The sequence below is a fragment of the Tamandua tetradactyla genome, chromosome 10, assembly GCF_023851605.1.
Source record: "Tamandua tetradactyla isolate mTamTet1 chromosome 10, mTamTet1.pri, whole genome shotgun sequence".
NCBI lineage: Eukaryota > Metazoa > Chordata > Mammalia > Pilosa > Myrmecophagidae > Tamandua > Tamandua tetradactyla.
Genome location: NC_135336.1, coordinates 88,472,765 through 88,495,693, shown reverse-complemented (window position 1 = coordinate 88,495,693; position 22,929 = coordinate 88,472,765). Strand labels below are relative to the sequence as shown.

General features: G+C 37.1%; 1 long non-coding RNA gene across 1 annotated transcript in view; it reads right to left on the bottom strand.

Annotated features, from left to right (window-relative positions):
* Window positions 1-1,079: 1,079 nt before the first annotated feature.
* LOC143648579 (uncharacterized) overlaps window positions 1,080-22,929 on the bottom strand; it is a 52,754-nt gene continuing 30,904 nt past the window's right edge. Inside the window, exons 3-4 of the long non-coding RNA XR_013158636.1 lie at window positions 3,132-3,557; window positions 1,080-1,254 (exon numbers count right to left, since the gene is read on the bottom strand). This is a non-coding gene — a long non-coding RNA (uncharacterized LOC143648579). The remainder of the gene's footprint in view (window positions 1,255-3,131; window positions 3,558-22,929) is intronic.

Below are 22,929 nucleotides of genomic sequence, written 5' to 3'. Positions count from 1 at the left end.
CCCCAAAGGTTGTGGTAAGCCAGTACCAGAACACTCCAGACTCCAGGAGAAAGCATGGCCTGTTGATAACTTTATTTTGGACTTTCAGTCTCCAAAGCAATAAATCAAAAAAGAAATTTCATGATTTAAATCAATCCATTGTGTGGTATTTGTCATAGCAGCTCTAGCAAGACACTGACATATAAAGAAGTATTGTAATAATCGCCCAATGAAAGTGAACATGGAGCATTTAAACTATTAGTAAGAAACTACCATGTATGAAGGACAAAAAATTTAGGCAACCCAATAAATGCATTATTGGTATCCTAGGAGAAAAGAACTCAGCACGTAGAACTAGAAAAGTATTCAAAAATAAATGACAATATTGTGAGCCATTGATTGTACATCATGTATGGACTGCATGTGTGTGAAGATTTGTCAAAAAAAATATTAAATGTATAAATACATTATAAGAAAATACATCTGAAAGGAAGAATTCAATCTGCCCAGTGAATGAATATGAAATTAGATATATAGCTACTCATATTAATACATATCCTAGTAAGTTATTCTATTTTAAAAATGAAGAAATAATTATATAGTCATCCAGGAAAAGCTAATCACCTAAAAACAGGGAAAAAATCAAACAGACCTCAGATTTCTGCATAGCAGTATTCAGTGCCCAAATATAGTGACGAATCATCTGCACTATATGGTCCAATATGGCAGCAATTGGCCACATGTGGCTACATGAGCACTTGAAATGTGGCCAGTCCAAATGGAGATGTACTCTAAGTATAAAATACAGTTATGCTGTAATTATGATCTGTCATGTTAGCTTCAATCTCAGGACCCTTCTCTAGGTTCTCTCTGGATAACATTAGCTATTTTTTAAAATAAGCTACTGTTTTGTTTGTTTAGCTTTGGCTTTTTTGGTCAACTCAGTTCAACTATCCTGATAGTGTGTGATCCTCTCTCACATCATCTGATCCTAAAAATATGTCCCTCCAAAGTCAAAGAGTGTGTTTTTCTTACAAAGTCAAACTAGATTGATATGTTAACAAATATCAGAGTCTTAAACTAAAAAATTATACCTAATGGAATTTGGGGCATGGAGAGCACAGGGGTGAGAAGGATTTTTGTCATGGCTCCTGTGACTCGGCATCTTTTCTCCTCCATATTTTCTCCCTTAGTTGAAAGATGTATCAGCCAGTCCCGCGGGTTGGAGAGCTGTCCTCAGGATATGATTAAAATCAAAAGGGACTTCCCAGTTCTCTGAGAAAAGCAACAACTGCAGCTTTATAAGAGTGCCAGTAGCTCATAAACAACTCAGATATCTTTTACAGGGAGACTAATTTCTAAAACGATAAATCTGTTGCCTGATACTGGTTTAAACATGAACTCAAGGGCGGGCCGCGGTGGCTCAGCGGGCAAAGTGCTTGCCTGCTATGCCGGAGGACCTCGGTTCGATTCCCGGCCCCAGCCCATGTAACAAAAACAGAGGAACAAAAATACAATAAAACAAGAAAATGTTTAAAGATGTTTCCCTTTCTTCCTTCCTTCCTTCTCTCTGTCTTTCCTTTAAAAAAAAAAAAAAAAAAAAAAACATGAACTCAAGCCACCTGAACCCTTTATCAGAGAATGTCTTTCACTGTAATTTCTTTTTTATACCTTAAACATCTTTAGCATCTTATTATTCTAAGCATGGGGAGGATGCTTTGAGCAAGGTTGCTAATCATTAAGTGCTAATATTTCAAATTTAATACTTTTAAATAATTTCTACTAGATATTTACTTTGCTCGCTTTCTTCTTTCATAAAGGAGGCACTAAATCGTACCAATCCCCCAGGTCTTCATAAAGGCAGGGTTTGAAGCATTAACCTAAATATAATAGTTTGGGCCTAAAAAGACAAAAAAAGTTTCACCTGGATAATCTACATTTTCCTGCACAAGTAATCTCATCTCAAAAGAGTCTATTTTCTGAAATTCACTATCACTGCAATGAATCACTTTTTTGCAAAAGAAAAATGAAGTCCTTTGTACTTTCTCAATTGTATCTATTTTCTTCTAATGTCATCCCAGTTTTAGGCTATGTCATCTTGGTGACATTGTAAATAATAGACACATTTTATTTAAGGGCCATTTAAACATTTAAAAATTAATTTCCCTTACAGAGAAAAATCTATTCTAGACTTCAGATAGGATCATTCCCCAGCACTTCTTAAATAGGAAGGTACGTCATCAAACCCAAAGCGCCAAACACTCAGGGTCCCTACAGAAATAGCCATTTTGTTTGTTCAGCTGCACATAACCCCACATATCTCAGCCCCATGAATACTTGGTATATTTAGTAACTGCTCAAGTTGCTTATCTTTCTTTAGCATATTCTTTAATAATCCTGAGTAAGAAACGTCTGCTGTCCTAAAAATTTATTGCCATTTTGCTCACAGTCAATGAGTGTTTCTCATCCTTTTCCCATAAGAAGGCTCAGAGGAGGTTATTATTCTTTTCCACAAAATTCCATTAAAGCCTTTTAGAAAAGGCGTGATACATTAGCAATGTAGGAGGCACTGAGTATCTGTATCCACAAGTATAAACATTGTGGTAACCACTGGAAATTGGTAGGAGGGTCAGATTGTCAGCAGAGCCCATTGCTTAGCTCCAGTCTATCTTTTTTTTTAATAGAGAAGTAGTAGGTTTACAGAATAATCATGTATTAAATACAGCATTCCCATAGACCACCCTATTATTAACACTTTCATTAGTGTAGAATAATTGTAACAATTGATGAAAGGACTTTGCTATAATTGTACTATTATTAGCTATAGTGCATGACTTACATTGCAGTATGCTGTGTTATACAGTCCTATGTTTGTTTTGTCATTCAATTTTTATTCTAGGAACATATACAACATAAAATTTCTCCCTTTATCCATATACATTCAAATATGTAATTTGGTGCATTAATTACTTTACAATGTTGTGCTACACTACCAATGGAGATCCATTACCAACACTTTTCCATCAACCCAAATAGAAACTTTGTACCTTTTAAGCCTTAACTCCTCATTCCTCCCCATCCCACCACCTATATCCTAGTTTCTGACTCTATGAATTTCTTATTCTAATTATTTCATATCAATGAGATCATACTTGTCCTTTTATGCTTGGCTTGCTTCATTTAACATGATGTCTTCAAGTCTAATTCATGTTCATGCAAGTATCAGAACTTCATTCCTTTTTACAGATGAAATATTTCATTGCATGCAAATACTGCATTTTATTTATCCAGTGACTAGTTGATGGACATTTGGGTTGCTTCCTTCCTTTGGTAATTGCTTATGAATATAGGTGTTCAAATATTCTAGTGTGTTTTATTTCACATTTCTTGGTCAGTGATATGGGGAATGAGTGGGTTAAGGGCCGTCGTGACTTCATTTCAATACATCCAAATGTTGGTAAGTGCTTTCTGGATTCCAGAGAAGAAAGGTGTGCTACTGAGTAATTTTTAATTAAGCCTCAAATTTCATTTCCAGGAACACAAGGAGGAGGTTTACACATCTGTCCTTTATTTTTTCTCTGAAAAAGGAAGGAAAACAAAGACATATTTTAAAAAAGCAACATCTGAGATTAAATTCTGGGGAAGGATTTCTAGACTGAATTGTTAAATAAGGGATTTGTTGGGTGAGTTTGGTAGCTTTCTACATGTCTACCTTTCTATTCTAGTACTGAAAGTCTGTCTGATATGGTGGTCATAAGCATGGGCTCTGGAGCCAGGTTACCTGGACTCAAATTCCACCTCTGTCATTCATGAGCTTGGTCAATTTATTCAAGCTTCCTGTGATGAGTTTTCCCATCTGTGTAATAGAGATATTAATAGTATCTCCTTCAAAAGTTGTTGTGAGGGCCACGGTGGCTCAGCAGGCAAACTTCTCACCTGCCATGCCAGAGGCGGGTTCAGTTCCCAGTGCCTGCCTATGTTAAAAAAAAAAAAGTGGGCAGGCCACGTGGCTCAGCAGTATGCTTGCCTGCCATGCCAGAGAACCCGGGTTCGATTCCTGGTGCCTGCCCATGTAAAAAAAAAAAAAAGAAAAAAAAAAGAAAGAAAAAAGTTATTGTGAGAGGTAAATGTGTTAATGTTATGTGCGTGGCCCACGGTAAGCATTATGTGTGAGTGCTGCTGTTATTTTTATTGCCTGTCCTACACTTTCCTTCTTATCAAGATAATTCTCTATAAAAATGTGACTATCTTAATGTTTTTATGATATAGTTTATTGTGGAAACTTGGCATAAAGGCAGAGACAAAGGAATTACTATTTCTTCTTTCTCTATGTATTCACTCATTCATTCCTTTATGTATCCCTTAATTTGGTCATTTAGTATGTATCATGCACCTATTATGGACTCTCTATAGTACAGGAGTCTCAGGATACAAAAATAAATAAAATATAATCTTCAAGGAGGGAGAGTGAGTCGTGTACACTGGTAGGTACATCAATGCCACAGGTGATAAGGTAGATGAATGAATGGTCCCCAGTGGAGGTACACAGTGGCTTGGTACAGAGTGATGAGAAGACGAATTCTACAGTGGAGGATCACTAAGAAAATCTCCATTAAGGAAGGGATGCTTGAGCTGAATACCGAAAAAATGGTAGTTATTCTCCTGATCCGGATTGGTTTGGGGCCAGAGAGTTACATGCAAAAGAGGACTTGAGTACAACACAGCAGGTAGAGCAGAAGCTGTCCAGCGACATGAACAAAGCTGACACAGATTCTCCCACATGCTGGATCAAATCGTATTAGAAAAACTTTAGAAACTAAATAGCCAAGCTTGAAAGAAGGAAAAGGGAATAAGCCCATAGGTTCAAGAAATGAAGAGGAAAATCCAATACAGAGTAGTAAATCAAGCTGATGAAGCAGCCTTCCAAGTGTTCTTAGCCCCTCAGAATGGAGGCTGAGTTTTAATATTCAGGGAGGAAGAGGATAAGGAGACTGAGTCTTTGTGAGATGAAGAGCTTGAACAGAGACCTCTGCACTTAGCCAAACCCATTTGCAAAAAATGAACTAGAAATAATACTCCACCCACCAGCCTAGAGAAATTGCAAGGAAATGTGTCATCTGCCTAGATTTCTGTGTGAGAAAAAAAAAAAAAAACAAACCCAAAGCTGAGGCACACATGCATGCAAGATCCCAATTTATATTATCCTAATGGGTAAGAACCCAAGCTAAAACATTAGCATAAAGTTGGCCCAGGATCCATTAAATCACTAAGAAATTGGCAAAAGGGATATTTCCACAACCCAGGGTACATGGGACTCTCATGGGAAAAAAAATCAATCATTGCTGAAGATGATCTCACAACAAACTAAATAAATATAAATACACACGCACATATGCACACACACATGAGGAAACAACTAACTACTCTGAGAGTCAATAAATGTAACAAATGGAACATTTCAAATAGCAAAAACTAGATGTAATAGATCTGAACAAGCCTATAAAATAAGTCTGGTTTTAAAAATCAAGGTAAGGAGGTGCAAGGGTAGTTCAGTGGTAGAATTCTTGCCTGCCATGTGGGAGACCCAGTTTCAGTTCCCGGCCCATGCACTTCCCAAACAAAGAAACCAATAAAAACAAACAAACAAAAAATTCAACAAATGGTGCTGCGATAACGGGATACTCACATGGAAAAAGAATGAAATGTGACCCTGCCATATAGCATGCAAAAAAAAAAAAAATCAAGGTAAGTAAAAGGAATAGAAACAAAAACAAAAGAACAAATGATGATGAACAACGACAATTAGATCTAATGAACATGGTTCATTTATATAATCACTCATAGCACAATATGACTAGAGTGGGGTATGTGGGGTGGGGAATGTATGATTGTGGAGGGTGGTTGTGTGTATTGGTGGGAAAGTGGGGGAAAGGGGGTAGGGGGAAGATGCATCAAGAGATAAGTCCTGAGAGGTAGACAGGAGCAAGCCATGTACTATCTTGGATGCTATCCTTAAAAGTTTAACTGTGTCATCTAGCAAAGGGAAGAGCGAAGGGTTTTAACCAAGAAAATAATGAATTAATTTGTTTTCAAAAGTTCCCTTTGACAGTAATTGGATAATGATTGAAAGGAGACAAGAATGGAAGAATGAGACTGATGAGAGATTTTTACAGTTTTCCAGTAGTCTTTACTTCCAAGTGGTATTTCAAGGTTCAACAACCCTTTAAATACACTTAACAGTATTCCAAACTTTGATTTCCCTGCCAGCATCAGGAGACTCCCAGAAGCTGCACAGCTTCTCCCAACTTCATTGTTAGGGGATATTAACAACTCTGCACAAACAGGGAACCCTGAGCGAAACCATGGACTTTAGTTAATAGTACAATTACAAAAAATATGCTATCATCAATTGTAACAAGTGTTCCATACCAGTGCAAGGTGTTGGTGGTGGTATAGTGTATGGAAATCCTGTATTTTATACGTGATTGCTCTGTAAACCCATAACTTCTCTAAATAAATAAATGAACAAACAAGTAAATAAAACTATGTTAGGGGCTAAGTAGTATATTTAACACAGTTTTTCCATCTCAAAGAAATTCCAAGCTATTCTGTTTAGTCCTGCCTAAGTCAGGATGCCATGTTTTTTCCTTTCATACTTCCTGCCCTGATAAGGTGAACAAGTCCTCCAACTTCTGGGGTTGCCAGCACTTTTGGGCAGTGGGTTGCCCATGGGCAATGCATTGCTGAGAGTGAAGGGATCTCAAGCACAGCATTGAATACCTTCCACATCCTGGTCTTTCCTTCTATTCCCTGGTTCCATTTTGAGGACTCTGTTCCCTCCAACCCTTCCTCTATTTTCCAATCACCCTACTGCAATTTTCTCCCTGTAGCTCTTGCTCCAGGGTTATGCAATCTTTGCAAACAAGCATCTAAAAGATAAGCTCTCATTCTTAGGTACTTTATTAGAGTCTAGAGGTGTTCCGGGGATCAAGGGAAAGTAAGGGAGTAGAAAGAAAAGGGAAATACATGGAAACCAGATGTGCTGGTTTGGGACTGTTGTGTACTCCAGAAAGCCATGTTCTTTTGAACCAGTTTGGTGGGGCCAGATCTGTTGTTGGGTGGGACATTTTGAATAGGTTGTTTCCATGGAGATGTGACCATAACCATTCAAGGTGGGTCTTAATCCTTTCCTGGAGTCCTCTATGAGAGAGAACTCAGAGTTGACACAGAGAATAGAAAGATGAAACCAAGACACAGATGTCTGGAGATGCAAGAAGCTGAGAAAGCCATTTGAACCCAGAAGCCTGGAGAGAGGGACAGCAGATGTTGCCATGTGACAGAGAAACCCCAGATACAATCAGCCTTTCTTGAGAGAAGGTATCCTCTTGTGGGTGCCTTAATTTGGACATTTTCAAATTAAGAATAGCCTTAGAATAGTAACTTGTAACTTAATTACTCTTTTTTATAAAAGCCAATCCATTTCTGGTGTATTGCATTCCAGCAGCTTTAGCAAACCAAAACACCAGATTAATATTACAAATAGATCTTCCATATGTGCTATTGCCTAAAAGGGCAATTGGAGTTCAGAGAAGGAATAACTCATTGAAATTTAGGCTAGTGCTGGGCTGGGATGGAAGAAAGATATTTAAAGAGTAGAAAGAACTCATAAGCTTGAGTTTACGAGATGTGGATGAGACCTTAGAGATCACAGCATCTGCCCTCCCCTCACCCCTGTGTCTTAGTTTTGACAAGAAAACCTTTGTAAGGGAAGATCCAGCTTGAGCCTGGACCACATGGAGCATTGTGAGGAGACAGATCCACCAGAGAACATCATTAATGTCAAGCAATGATAGGAGAATAGGCATTGTCTTCAGAGGTACTCAGATTAATGTAAATCCAGGAATAATAAGCCAATGTTATGATTTTATCATGTACATAACTCTTGTGTCCATTAAAAAATCCATTCCCTGGATTGGATGTCCTGGGAGACCCCAGGGGAACAGATTTTTCTCGAGAATGTATTATTGTGTTGAATAGCTGATATTAATTGTATCTTGCCATTGAAAATACATTAGAGTCAGTGAGATTTAAATTGCTATCTCTTAGTGAGGAAGATGCCCCTTGGTTGTAAATGAAACATCTTTGGTTGGACTTCAGATCTTAGGTCACTAATTAACAAACATGTACAAAGACAAACAAGGTATGGGCAGGAACATACATAACACATTTTACGTGTTATGAAAGCAGTAACACAGATAATTTTGAGATATATGTTAAGTGCTGAATAGAGAAAAGTGCTGACATTATGAAGACAAAATAGGAAGAGAACTTATTGGAAACCGCAGAAAGTTTTCTGATGAGATGAGATCTGATATGAGTGATAAAGAATGAGTAGGAGTTAGCCAATGAGAGAGCTAAAAGAAAACTGAGAATTTAAAAGCCTATTTGGGTAGTCAAAAGCCAGTAACTGACCCTTTTCACATTGCATTCCTGCTATAATAATCTTTACTGAGATAATGGCTACCTCAGTAATGAATGAAATGGAAGGAAAGAATGAAGAGCTTTAATATTAAACTTGTATAAAAATGCTTTCTTCTCCATTCAACTCTACCTGCTCATCTTGAAAAAGCTACTTGGACCTTGTCAATCAATATTTCTACTTGCAAAAATATAAACATATATATATATAATATATTTTTATTAATATAAAAATTTAAACAATATGCAAAAAGGTATCAAATAAACCTTTCTCTGTTGTCTCATTTAACAACAGTGTTGTTAAACATGGCTGTTAAATAATCTCTGATGAGAAATTATTTGTAAACTTGTCCACATCGTGTGAATTGAAGGAGAAAGAAGCAAGCACTCATGCTCTGAAAGTGTCTTTTCCACCAGCTCCGATAATGCATAAATTCTAGTTACTAAGGTCACCACTATAGATTAACATAATAAATTTCCAGAAGGCCTTTTAACGTTCAGGTGAATACATGTGGTAACTGAGAGTTTACTGCATATGAGGATTTATATGGATTATATGTTGTAGAAAGACAGCCAAGGGACAAATAGGAAGCATAAAGACTGAGAGCTCTTTTTTCCATACATAGGAGTTGTGTCTGTGTGTGTCTGTGTATGTGTGTGTTTTGTCTGTGTCTCTCTCTGAGTATCCATGTGGCAAGGAGGAGGGGATATATGGGTTGCAGAGAGAAGGGAAGTAGGACATTACCAGAAAGAGGAAAGAATTGGTTGGTAGAGTGTATCAGAGATAAGCTTTTCCACATTCTCATTTATACTTAGCCATTTTTTAAAAATAATCTTAATTCTAAAAAGAGTAAATATATCCTAAATCTGGTGAAGTTACTTCTACATATCAATGTACAAAGTGGGGTGTTCTGAGGTGCTTCATGATCACAAGGAGATGAATATTAGTAGTTTTCCATTTTAGTATGATCCTTTGAAGTTTAGGGAAAATACTTTTAAATGTATTTTTACTCCTTGCTCTTTATAAATCGTGTACCTCCTAACTCCTCTCAGCTCAGTGGGAGTTATCACAATGCATCATATTTCAACACTTAAAGAGAGATGTTAGGGGGTTGCCAAACCCCAACCAAAACCATTCCTGTCAACCCTGCAGAACTCTTAGAGCCCTATCTGAGATTTTACAAAAGTTCCACATGCTAATATTGCTTTCCAGAAACCTACAACCTCCAAATGGGTTCCTAGGCCAGATGAGTCCTGAAACCCAGAGGGGCCAGTCTCCAAGAACATCAACTAGTTCCATCCCCTATCCTATATTATTTGACACCACTTTCCCACATGGAAAAGGTAGAAAGGGCAGATCCCAAATACTACTAAAGATTGGGAGGAGGATCAAAAGAGAAGGAGGAGTAATAATGGAGAAGATGGGATTTAACAAGTGAGTTGACAGCTGCATCATTATATTGATATTTCCTTTAGTCTCCATTGTCTTGGAGCACCTAGAAGGAAAAACCTAAAACTGTAACCCATACCAAATTCTGAGATATGTTCTATAAGTAATTGTTGCAGTGTGCTTTGAAACTTATTGCTTTTTTGTATAAATTTCATGATAAAAAATATTCTTTAAAAAAAACAGTAAGAACTGTCAAAATAGTAAGATGATTTCCATTTTAGTCATTAAAAAAGGAATTTGAATTGGTTTATTTGAGACCTAAAATAGAATGCCTTGTCCTATCTTATTCATTAAGTCCTGAGATTGTGCATTTCACCCATTCGATGTGCATGTCTGTAATAATTGAGAAAGGACAAGCAGAATGCTATTAGGCAGATTGTAACTGATTGATTTGACAATCTATCACAAGTGTGACAGCTCTATTAAATTTATTTTTAAATTAAAAAGAGAGAGAGAGGTGTTAATAATTGTGCATGATTCACAAAGGAGTCTCAAAACTCGTCTACCCCACCTTCCTTCTGCTTCTATACAGGGCGATAAAGAGATTAGTAAGAATTTCTCCCTTCACATAGGAGAGAGGGAGGAGTGCTTCTCTTCTCTTTCCCACACCATGTGGAGGTTAAAGGGAACCACTTGTAGCGACTGGCAGAAGGGGAGTCTCACATCTCACCACTCCTACCCCTCTCCCCCCCACCCAGGGGCACACTCCTAAGCAAAATGAAGAGAGAGGGCTTAGGGTAAGAGTGACCTACACTTTCTAAGTCTATCTAGAGCCAGGTGCTGAGTTTTTCATGGGTTAAATAAGCACTGTGGAAGATAGCCCTCTTGAGAAGTCTTGAAAGGACACTATCAGAGGGGTCTGCCTGACAAGGCAAACCAACCCCTATAGAAGAAGCCGTGGGAGGGGCTCCATCCAATACAGGAGCTAAGCAGGGTTCATAAGCAGTCAGCTAGAGCACACAGCTTACTTCATAACCAGAAGGTCTTTGATATTCAAAGTCAGAGAATGAGGCAGTGAGAGAGCCCTTTGGGCATTCTCACAAACTGCTTCATGAGAAAAAGCATGCAGTACACATTTGGGCATCTGCACCCAGAAGACACTAAACATCAAATTGCAGTAGTACCCGCCAGCCATTTTAAGGAACTGGTTCATGCAGTTGTGGGGACTAACAGATCTAAAATGTGTAGGACATGCCAGTAGATGGGAAATATCAGCAACAGTTTTATTGCAGTTGAGACAGAATTTTTTCTTCTCTAGGAAACTTCAGCTTTTTTATCTTAAAGCCTTCAACTAATTGAATAAAGACCACTTATACTATTGAAGGCAATCTCCTTCACTTAAAATCAACTGATCATGATGCTAATTGCATGTACAAAATACCTTCACAGCAACATTTAGATTAGTATTTGATCAAACAATGGGGTACCCTAGCTTGGGCAAATTGACACATAAAATTAACCATCACACTTCCCCACTCTCCTGCATCCTACTGGAGGCAGGAGAAGCCCCAGGTAGCTGGTGAGAAAGAGTGGGGAAGAGGAAAGAAGCTAACCACATTCTCCCCACCACTTCCCCATTCTAAGCTCCCAGGCCCAGACAGACCTAAGCTGTGGAGGGTGGAAGAAGGTTTAAATTGGTAGAGTGATTGAAAGGTTTATGTTACTCTGGGCTGGATTTTTCATACTCGAAAATGAGACCTGAAAGTCAAATATTTACCAGTGGTGGGAAGGGAAGATCTGACAGGGGTGGGAGGGCTGAAAGAATAAGACTGCTTTCTGATTTACCTCCTAATAAATCCAATCCATTCAAAACCTGGTGATACGTACAAAGCATAATTATCAGTTGTTGAAATTGGTTTCCTCATGTGGCATAGAAATGAATTCTGAAGGCATGATCAGAGAATTCAAGATGATGCTTTAAAAGAAACGTGATTAGCATTACATTTAAAATAAGGGAAAACACTCAATACATGGAGGTCACTACTCATGGTAGATCATAATCTGAAGGCTTCATGAGTCATATGGTGGCAGATAAGCAGTGCATGCATTTAAAAACTAATCTCTGTATTTAGTCTTTTCTAGTTTTAAATGTTTCAAAGGAGGATTAAATATGAGATTCTTTTATTTATCCCCAAACGAATCAAAGGGCTTGATGCAGTCAATCAAAGGTAATACATATAGAAGCACGAGATAGTAGAGCTATGGTACCAGCAATAATTTCATCTGCATCCCTGGCACATGTTTTCCTTGATCCCTTTTTTGTTGGCCTGTTGTGTTAGTTTGCCAGGGCTGCTGTGACAAATTTCAGATATTTCTTGCCTTAAACAAGAGGAATGTATTGGTTGGGAGTTGAAAATCTGGAAATCCGAATCAAGATATCCACAAGCCATACATCCTCTGGAGTCTATAATGTTCTGGTGCTGGCTTGCCAGCACTCCTTGATGTTCCTTGACTTGTAGAAGCATCTCTGCCTCCACCACATGGAAATCTCTCTCTCCTCTCGCTTCCCCTTCTGGCTTGTACTGACTTCTGGCTTCTTCTGAATGACTGAGCCCCAATTTCCTCTGCCTTATAAGAACTCTGGTCATATGGATTAAGGCCCACCCAGGTTTCATTTGACCTCATCTAAATAGGTTCTTCAAAGATCTTATTCAGAAATGAGCTCTTGCCTTAATGAACAATAGCATCTTCAAGGGTCCCATCTGCAAATGAGTTCACACCCACAGGACCATGGACTAAGCCTTGGATATATCTTTTGTGAGGGACCTGATTCAAACCCCATTGCAGTAAAGTCTTCTCCAAAGACTACATGTGTGATGGTGTCTTCAGCTTTATGTCAAGAATTTATATGACTCATGGAACATCATCTAATAGACTGCTTATTTAATTATTTCCAAGAGAATATCTCTAAAGAATAGCATTTGAAAAACCTAATTTGTTCACATCTGCGATACGAAGAGTTTTTGGTCTATTTATTTAAACTAGAAAATAACGTGGAGAAATAAAAATGATACCAGCAATTTAGCCACTAGTCACACATAGTATTTAGATTTAAATTTTAATGAAATAAAATTAAACATTCACTTCCTTAGACAAGTTAGCTGTGTTTCAAGTGCTCAGTAGCCACATGTAGGAAGTGGCTATTATATTGCACAGTATAGATATAGAACATTTTTGTCACTGCAGAAAATTCTGTTGGAAAGAGCTGTTATAAGGTTTCAAAATCAATCCTTTTTTTAAAAAAACTTTTTTTATTGTATAATATAGCATATATACAAAGGGAAGAAAGAAAAAAGCAATAGTTTTCAAAGCAGTCTTCAACAAGTAGCTACAGGACAAATCAACTTTTTTTGAAAAGTTGCATATATACAAAAAAGCAATAAATTTCAAAGCACAGCAGAAAAATTAGTTGGAGAACAGATTTCAGAGTTTAGTATGGGTTACAATTTTAGATCTTTACATCTAGCTGCTCTAAGATACTGGAAACTAAAAGAAATATCTATTTAATGTTTCAACAATCATATTTGTATGTTAAATCTACATTCTCTGTATAATTCCACCATTGTCTTTGATCTTTCTAAACCCACTCTTTAGGGGTATTTAGGCTATGGGCATTCTAACTTTTTCATGTTGGAAAGGGCTGTCAATAATATAAGGTAGGCCCCAGAGGATGTCTTTTATGGCTCAGATGTGGCCTCTTTCTCTCAGCCAACATGACAAGAAAACTCATTGCCCTCCCCATCTCTACAAAGGTGTGGACCTTGCTGGCAACATGGGACAGAAATCCTAGAATGAACTGGGACTCAACATCAAGGAATTGAGAAAACCTCCTTGACCAAAAAGGGGAAGAACAAAATGTGACAAAATAAAGTATCAATGGCTGAGAGATTCCAAACAGAGTTGAGAGGTTATCCTGGAGGTTATTCTTACGAATTATATAGATATCACCTTTTTAGTTAAGGTGTAACGGAGAGGCTGGAGGTAACTGCCTGGAAATGTAGAGCTGTATTCCAGTAGCCATGTTTCTTGAAGATGACTGTATAATGATATAGCTTTTGCAATGTGACTGCGTGGTTGTGAAAACCTTGTGTGTGATGCTCCTTTTATCTACCTTATCAACAGATGAGTAAAACATATGGATTAAAAATAAATAAATAATGGTGGAAAATAATAATAATAATAAAGGGTAGGGAGATAGAACTATCTGATGTTCTGGAGAAGCTGGGCCCTCTAGGTTTCAGGACTTATCTGGTTCAGGGACCCATTTGGAGGTTGTAGGTTTCTGGAAAGTTACCTTAGTGCATGGAACCTTTGTAGAGTGTTATATATTGCCCTAGATGTTCTTGAGGATTGGCCTGAATTGTTTTCGTTGGGGGTTGGCACATTATGATAGGTAGCAATGTCTAACTGAAGCTTGCATAACAGTGACCTCCAGAGTAGCCCCTCTACTCTATTTGAACTCTCTCAGCCAGTGACACTTTATGAGTTACACTTCTTTTCCCCCTTTTGGCCAGGATGGAATTGTTGAGGCTGGACCCATTCCTCAGAGTCCTCTCCCATTGCTGCCAGGGAGATTTTCACCCCTGGATGTCATGTCCCACATAGGGGAGAAAGCAATGATTTCACTTTCAGAGTTGGGCTTAGAAAGAGTGAGGCCACATCTGAGCAACAAAAGAAGTCCTCCAGAAGTAACTCTTACACATGCCTATAGGTAGGTTAAGCTTCTCCACTACCTACATAAGTGTCATAAGAGTAAGCTCAGGATCAAGGGTTTGGCGTATTGTCCCTAATGTTTGTCATAGTATCAGGAGATTCTCTGATGGTAAAGTTTAATAGCTCACATTTTTTTCTCCCATCCCACAAGGGACTTTGCCAATACTTTTTGATTATCTGCTTAATATATTCTAGGATGTATCCAGGCATTACATTAAGCTATACAGGGTTAAAATATCTCTTTTCTATTCTGGGTTTCCTGTGTTTCAATTTTTCAAATGAGCTATCCAGACAGGTTGAGTTAGATTATATGCTACAGAAAATTTACGTTCTAGACAAAATAAATCTTTATTCTTTTGGCATTAAAGAGTAGGTGTGGTTCTAAAATATAACAATGTCTTCCTTACCCCTGGGTTCTGATATACTTTAATCCCAACCTGATCCGCTTCATTCTTATCTTCAAATACCATGTTACACATCTGGTGAAGAAATGTTCACTGTCTATTTTCAATCTACAGATCCTTCTTAGGATCTTGTTTTAAACTTTCAGTGAAGGACAGGGAGACTGGAAGGACCATAGTCCCCTTACATGCAATATGACCTCCAACACAGAGCAATACCTTGACCCTGACCTGGAGCAGTGAAGCCAGTGGGGAAGCCACATTGCTAGAGAATTTGATGTAGACCCTTGAGTGATCTTTACTGTGGCCATCAGTAAAGGATTTTTGACAGATTTCTGAAAAGAAATTGTATACATGGTTACTTTTTACATATGCAGAACTTATATTTTTAACTATTAAAAACCTTTACTGAGTTGTGGGTGTCCCAGAAGGAGAAGAGAAGGGAAAAGGAGTAGAAAAACTAATGGAAGAAATTATCACTGAAAATTTCCCAACTCTTATGAAAGACCTAAAATTACAGATCCAAGAAGTGCAGCACACCCCAAAGAGAATAGACCCAAATAGGCGTTCTCCAAGACACTTACTAGTTAGAATGTCAGAGGCCAAAGAGAAAGAGAGGATCTTGAAAGCAGCAAGAGAAAAACAATCCATCACATACAAGGGAAACCCAATAAGACTATGTGTAGATTTCTCAGCAGAAACCATGGAAGCTAGAAGACAGTGGGATGATATATTTAAATTATGAAAACAGAAAAACTGCCAACCAAGACTTCTATATCCAGCAAAATTGTCCTTCAAAAATGAGGGAGAAATTAAAGCATTCTCAGACAAAAAGTCACTGAGAGAATATGTGACCAAGAGACCAGCTCTGCAAGAAACACTAAAAGGAGCACTAGAGTCAGATACGAAAAGACAGAAGAGAGAGGTATGGAGAAGAGTGTAGAAAGAAGGAAAATCAGATATGATATATATAATACAAAAGGCAAAATGGTAGAGGAAAATATTATCCAAACAGTAATAACACTAAATGTTAATGGACTGAATTCCCCAATCAAAAGACATAGACTGGCAGAATGGATTAAAAAACAGGATCCTTCTATATGCTGTCTACAGGAAACACATCTTAGACCCAAAGATAAACATAGGTTGAAAGTGTAAGGTTGGGAAAAGATATTTCATGCAAATAACAACCAGAAAAGAGCAGGAGTGGCTATACTAATATCCAACAAATTAGACTTCAAATGTAAAACAGTTAAAAGAGACAAAGAAGGACACTATACTATTAAAAGGAACAATTAAGCAAGAAGACGTAACAATCATAAATATTTATGCACTGAACCAGAATGCCCCAAAATACGTGAGGAATACACTGCAATCACTGAAAAGGGAAATAGAAACATATACCATAATAGTTGGAGACTTCAATTCACCACTCTCATCAATGGACAGAACATCTAGACAGAGGATCAATAAAGAAACAGAGAATCTGAATATTACAATAAATGAGCTAGACTTAACAGACATTTATAGGACATTACATCCCACAACAGCAGGATACACCTTTTTCTCAAGTGCTCATGGATCATTCTCAAAGAAAGACCATATGCTGGGTCACAAAGCAAGTCTTAACAAATTCAAAAAGATTGAAATCATACACAACACTTTCTCGGATCATAAAGGAATGAAGTTGGAAATCAATAATAGGCGGAGTGCCAGAAAATTCACAAATACATGGAGGCTCAACAACACACTCTTAAACAACGAGTGGGTCAAGGAAGAAATTGCAAGAGAAATTAGTAAATACCTCGAGGCGAATGAAAACAAAAACACAACATATCAAAACCTATGGGACACAGCAAAGGCAGTGCTAAGAGGGAAATTTATTGCCCTAAATGCCTATATCAGAGAAGAAGAAAAGGCAAAAATGCAGGAATTAATTGTCCACTTGGAAGAACTGGAGAAAGAACAGCAAACTAACCCCAAAGCAAGCAAAAGGAAAGAAATAACAAAGATTAGAGCAGAAATAAATGAAATTGAAAACATGAAAACAATAGAGAAAATCAATAAGACCAGAAGTTGCTTCTATGAGAAAATCAATAAGATTGATGGGCCCTTATCAAGATTGACAAAAAGAAGAGAGAGGACGCAAATAAATAAGATCAGAAATGGAAGAGGAGACATAACCACTGACCTCACAGAAATAAAGGAGGTAATAACAGGATACTATGAACAACTTTACACTAATAAATACAACAATTTAGATGAAATGGATGGGTTCCTGGAAAGGCATGAACAACCAACTTTGACTCAAGAAGAAATAGATGACCTCAACAAACCAATCACAAGTAAAGAAATTGAATCAGTCATTCAAAAGCTTCCCAAAAAGAAAAGTCCAGGACCAGACGGCTTCACGTGTGAATTCTACCAAACATTCCAGAAAGAATTAGTACCAACTCTCCTCAAACTCTTCAAAAAAAAAATGAAGTGGAGGGAAAGCTACCTAATTCATTCTATGAAGCCAACATCACCCTCATACCAAAACCAGGCAAAGATATTACAAAAAAAGAAAACTACAGACCAATCTCTCTAATGAATATAGATGCAAAAATCCTCAACAAAATTCTAGCAAATCAAATCCAGCAACACATTAAAAGAATTATACATCATGACCAAGTAGGATTCATCCCAGGTATGCAAGGATGGTTCAACATAAGAAAATCAATTAATGTAATACACCATATCAACAAATCAAAGCAGAAAAATCACATGATCATCTCAATTGATGCAGAGAAGGCATTTGACAAGATTCAACATCCTTTCCTGTTGAAAACACTTCAAAAGATAGGAATACAAGGGAACTTCCTTAAAATGATAGAGGGAATATATGAAAAACCCACAGCTAATATCATCCTCAATGGGAAAAATTGAAAACTTTCCTCCTAAGATCAGGAACAAGACAAGGATGTCCATTATCACCACTATTATTCAACATCGTGTTGGAAGTTCTAGCCAGAGCAATTAGACAAGAAAAAGAAATACAAGGCATCAAAATTGGAAAGGAAGAAGTAAAACTATCACTGTTTGCAGACGATATGATACTATACGTCGAAAACCCAGAAAAATCCACAACAAAACTATGAGAGCTCATAAATGAGTACAGCAAAGTAGCAGGTTACAAGATCAACATTCAAAAATCTGTAGCATTTCTATACACTAGCAATGAACAAGCTGAGGGGGAAATCAAGAAACGAATCCCATTTACAATTGCAACTAAAAGAATAAAATACCTAGGAATAAATTTAACTAAAGAGACAAAAAACCTATACAAAGAAAACTACAAAAAACTGTTAAAAGAAATCACAGAAGACCTAAATAGATGGAAGGGCATACCGTGTTCATGGATTGGAAGACTAAATATAGTTAAGATGTCAATCCTACCTAAATTGATTTACAGATTCAACACAATACCAATCAAAATCCCAACAACTTATTTTTCAGAAATAGAAAAACCAATAAGCAAATTTATCTGGAAGGGCAGGGTGCCCCGAATTGCTAAAAGTATCTTGAGGAAAAATAACGAAGCTGGAGGTCTCACGCTGCCAGACTTTAAGGCATATTATGAAGCCACAATGGTCAAAACAGCATGGTATTGGCATAAAGATAGATATATCGAAATGGAATCGAATAGAGTGCTCAGATATAGACCCTCTCATCTATGGACATTTGATCTTTGATAAGGCAGTCAAGCCAACTCACCTGGGACAGAACAGTCTCTTCAATAAATGGTGCCTAGAGAACTGGATATCCATATGCAAAAGAATGAAAGAGGGCCCGTATCTCACATCCTATACAAAAGTTAACTCAAAATGGATCAAAGATCTAAACATTAGGTCTAAGACCATAAAACAGTTAGAGGAAGATGTAGGGAGATATCTTATGAAACTTACAATTGGAGGAGGTTTTATGGACCTTAAACCTAAAGCAAGAGCACTGAAGAAAGAAAGAAAGAAATGGGAGCTCCTCAAAATTAAACACTTTTGTGCATCAAAGAACTTCATCAAGAAAGTAGAAGGACAGCCTACACAATGGGAGACAATATTTGGAGACGACATATCAGATAAAGGTCTAGTATCCAGAATTTATAAAGAGATTGTTCAACTCAACAACAAAAAGACAGCCAGCCCAATTACAAAATGGGAAAAAGACTTGAACAGACACCTCTCAGAAGAAGAAATACAAATGGCCAAAAGGCACATGAAGAGATGCTCAATGTCCCTGGCCATTAGAGAAATGCAAATCAAAACCACAATGAGATATCATCTCACACCCACCAGAATGGCCATTATCAACAAAATAGAAAATGACAAGTGTTGGAGAGGATGCAGAGAAAGAGGCACACTTATCCACTGTTGGTGGGAATGTCAAATGGTGCAACCACTGTGGAAGGCAGTTTGGCAGTTCCTCAAAAAACTGAATATAGAATTGCCATACGACCCAGCAATACCATTGCTAGGTATCTACTCAGAAGACTTAAGGGCAAAGACACAAACGGACATTTGCACACCAATGTTTATAGCAGCATTATTTACAATTGCAAAGAGATGGAAACAGCCAAAATGTCCATCAACAGAAGAATGGCTAAACAAACTGTGGTATATACATACGATGGAATATTATGCAGCTTTAAGACAGGATAAACTTATGAAGCATGTAATAACATGGATGGACCTAGAGAACATTATGCTGAGTGAGTCTAGCCAAAAACTAAAGGACAAATACTGTATGGTCCCGCTGATGTGAACCGACATTCGAGAATAAACTTGGAATATGTCATTGGTAACAGAGACCAGCAGGAGTTAGAAACAGGGTAAGATAATGGGTAATTGGAGCTGAAGGGATACAGACTGTTCAACAGGACTAGATACAAAAACTCAAAAATGGACAGCACAATACTACCTAATTGTAATGTAATTATCTTAAAAAACTGAATGAAGCTGCATCTGAGCTATAGTTTTTTGTTTGTTTGTTTGTTTGTGTTTTTTGTTTTTTCTTTTTTATATATTTTTTATTTTTAATTTTTATTATTATTTTTATTTTTTTCTCTATATTATCATTCTATATATTTTTCTGTTGTTTTGCTAGTTCTTTTCCTAAATCGATGCAAATGTACTAAGAAATGATGATCATACATCTATGTGATGATATTAAGAATTACTGATTGCATATGTAGAATGGAATGATTTCTAAATGTTGTGTTAGTTAATTTTTTTTAATTAATAAAAAAATAGCTTAAAAAGAAAAAAAACCTTTACTGAGGTAGGGTTTAATAAATGAGTATGATTGCTGAATCATTATATCGATATTTCTTTTAGTCTACAGTATCTTAGAGCAGCTTCAAGTCAAAATCCAAAATTGCGGAACGGTAACCCATACCAATCTCTGAAATCTCTTCTCCAATTAATTGCTGTGCTGTGCTTTGAAATTTGTTGCTTTATATATATATATATATATATTATTAAGGAAAACATGCAATTACCACATGGAAGCATGATTTATTAAATCTGTGTAAACTTAAGAAAAAAAAACCTTCACTGAATGAATGGCAATCATTGATACACCTTCCTCTTCCTACAGTTGAAGATTTAGACTAACTTTGACAAACTAAGTGACTGTGTTCAATAGTTTAGGGGATTTTTTAAAGTTGTCTATCATCCTCTTAGAATTTTCCCAAACCCAGTCATAATAGTACTATAAAATAAACCACATATTAAACTAGAACACAGAGGTTCAGATTGAAATGGACGGTAAAAGATTTTGAACTGCCATGAGGGGAACATGGTAGGAAATTCCACATGGGGTAAGCAGTAAGAGAAAGGAGGTAACAGGAATGAGCCTAAGACCTCTTAGGATGAGTAGGGTTCTGTAATAAGTGCTTCTCAAACTTTAAAGTGCAGAGGAATCATATCTTGCCAAAATGATGATTTTGATAAAATAAGTCTGGACTGGAGCCCAAGATTCTGTACAGGCTTCAAGGTAATGCTAAATCTGTACTTCCATGGACCCATTTTTTTTTCGGGGCAACATAGGCTGTGCGGTGGAAGGTCACATTTCATTCTTTTCCATGTAAATATCCTTTTACTGCATTTGTTGACTCTTTTTTCTGTTGGGATGGGGAGAGAGTGCATGGGCCAGGAATTGAACCCAAGGCTCCTGCATGGCAGATGAGAGTTCGCAGGTATGAACTACCCATACACCCCATGGGCCACATTTTCAGTAGTTAGGCTGTGATAGACTGAATTATTATAATCACTTTACTTTGAGGCTTTCTAGCCTAGGACTCCCCTCACGTATTTTACTTCATTTGATCATCAGATGAATAGAACAAAATTTAGTGAAACATCTATACTTATTTCATCTATGTTAGATTCTCAAGGATTCAACACTGCACCACAATCCCAGGTTTTTAGAAAAACTCACCTTACAACAAGTTCTGAACATAATCTCAAATCTTTCCCAATGTAGATGTTTTTAAATATACTAGTGATAAAGTTGTTCCATGCTCAGCATTTGGAAAATGTTAAATTTAATACAGTTACATGTTTCTTTACTATAAGACTTCATAGAGCCTTTACCACAAGTGTAATTGTGAATCTTCAAAAGGAGACTTGACCGCAGACATAAGTTTTTTTTCATGGAAATCTAATAATATCTTCTGGAGAAGCCACCATTATCTGTGAACAATATAGTTTTAAATACTAGTTATTTACAAGGTTTCATTGTTCTTAATTTCATAGATGCTACTTTAGTAAAACCAGTGACATATTTAAGTATAACTCTCTTAACTGAGAAGACGGTTTTGAAAACAGGCAGGACATCAAGTTAGAAATAATAGTTACCTTTGCATTAGTTGATCAGGAAGTTGAACCAAAAATGGCTGAAAGAGCATCACACTGATAATGCACAAAAGACAGTTTACAGAATAAGGATTTTGAAAACCATCATTTCAAGTGGTTCAGCTTAGCCATAACCATAAGAACCTGATATAGACCATTCTTCTGTATATCAAAAAGAAATGGAATGGGTCATTATAAGTAAAATGTGCCCAACTCAGGGACTGATTGATACAGAAGTCCTCCAGTTCAAATTCCACAGTGCCTTGTGATCACTGCCTTTGCATATGAAGAGCAAGAACAAATTTTTCCAACATGAGACTTAATAAGTCTGATCTCACTCTTGCCCACTGTGATGACTGGGAGAGAGGCTTCTAACCATATAAAATATGCGAAAACCAGAAGCTTTAAGGAATCCTTCTATGGCCTCTTTTTGGACAATTTTTGTTGAAATAATAGAAGATTGAGGTTTTGCCTACAGCAAGTGGGCCACTTCTAATGGGGTGACTTCTGAGTAAGCAATGAACTCATTCCTTTTAATATAAAAAGTGAAAAGAGCTTTAACCAAACAGACTTTCTTTTTTATATGTATGCAGAATTTTATGCCTTCAAATTATAGGAGGAGGTGGCAAAAATGATCTCACAATAGGTAATGAGTCTCACTGGCATCAAAGTTACATCTCATTGGAAACTGGGATATAGTGTTTCTCAAAGTTTAGCTGCATCAGAATCATACTTGGAGCATTTGTCAAAACAAAGATTGCTGGCCCTACCCATATGGTTTTATTAGTCTGTGTTGGAGCCTGAGAGTTTTCATATCTTACAAGTTCTCACGTGATGATAATGCTGCTGATCCAAGGACAACACTTTGAGGAGCATTACTGGAATGGAAGGAACCCTAGTGATCCAGCTGGTCCAACCCCCTTATCTTACAGATAAAGACTCTGAGGCACAGAGGAAAACTGATTGCTCAAAGTGAGGACAGTAACAGTACCTTAACTATAAATCCTGTGTACCA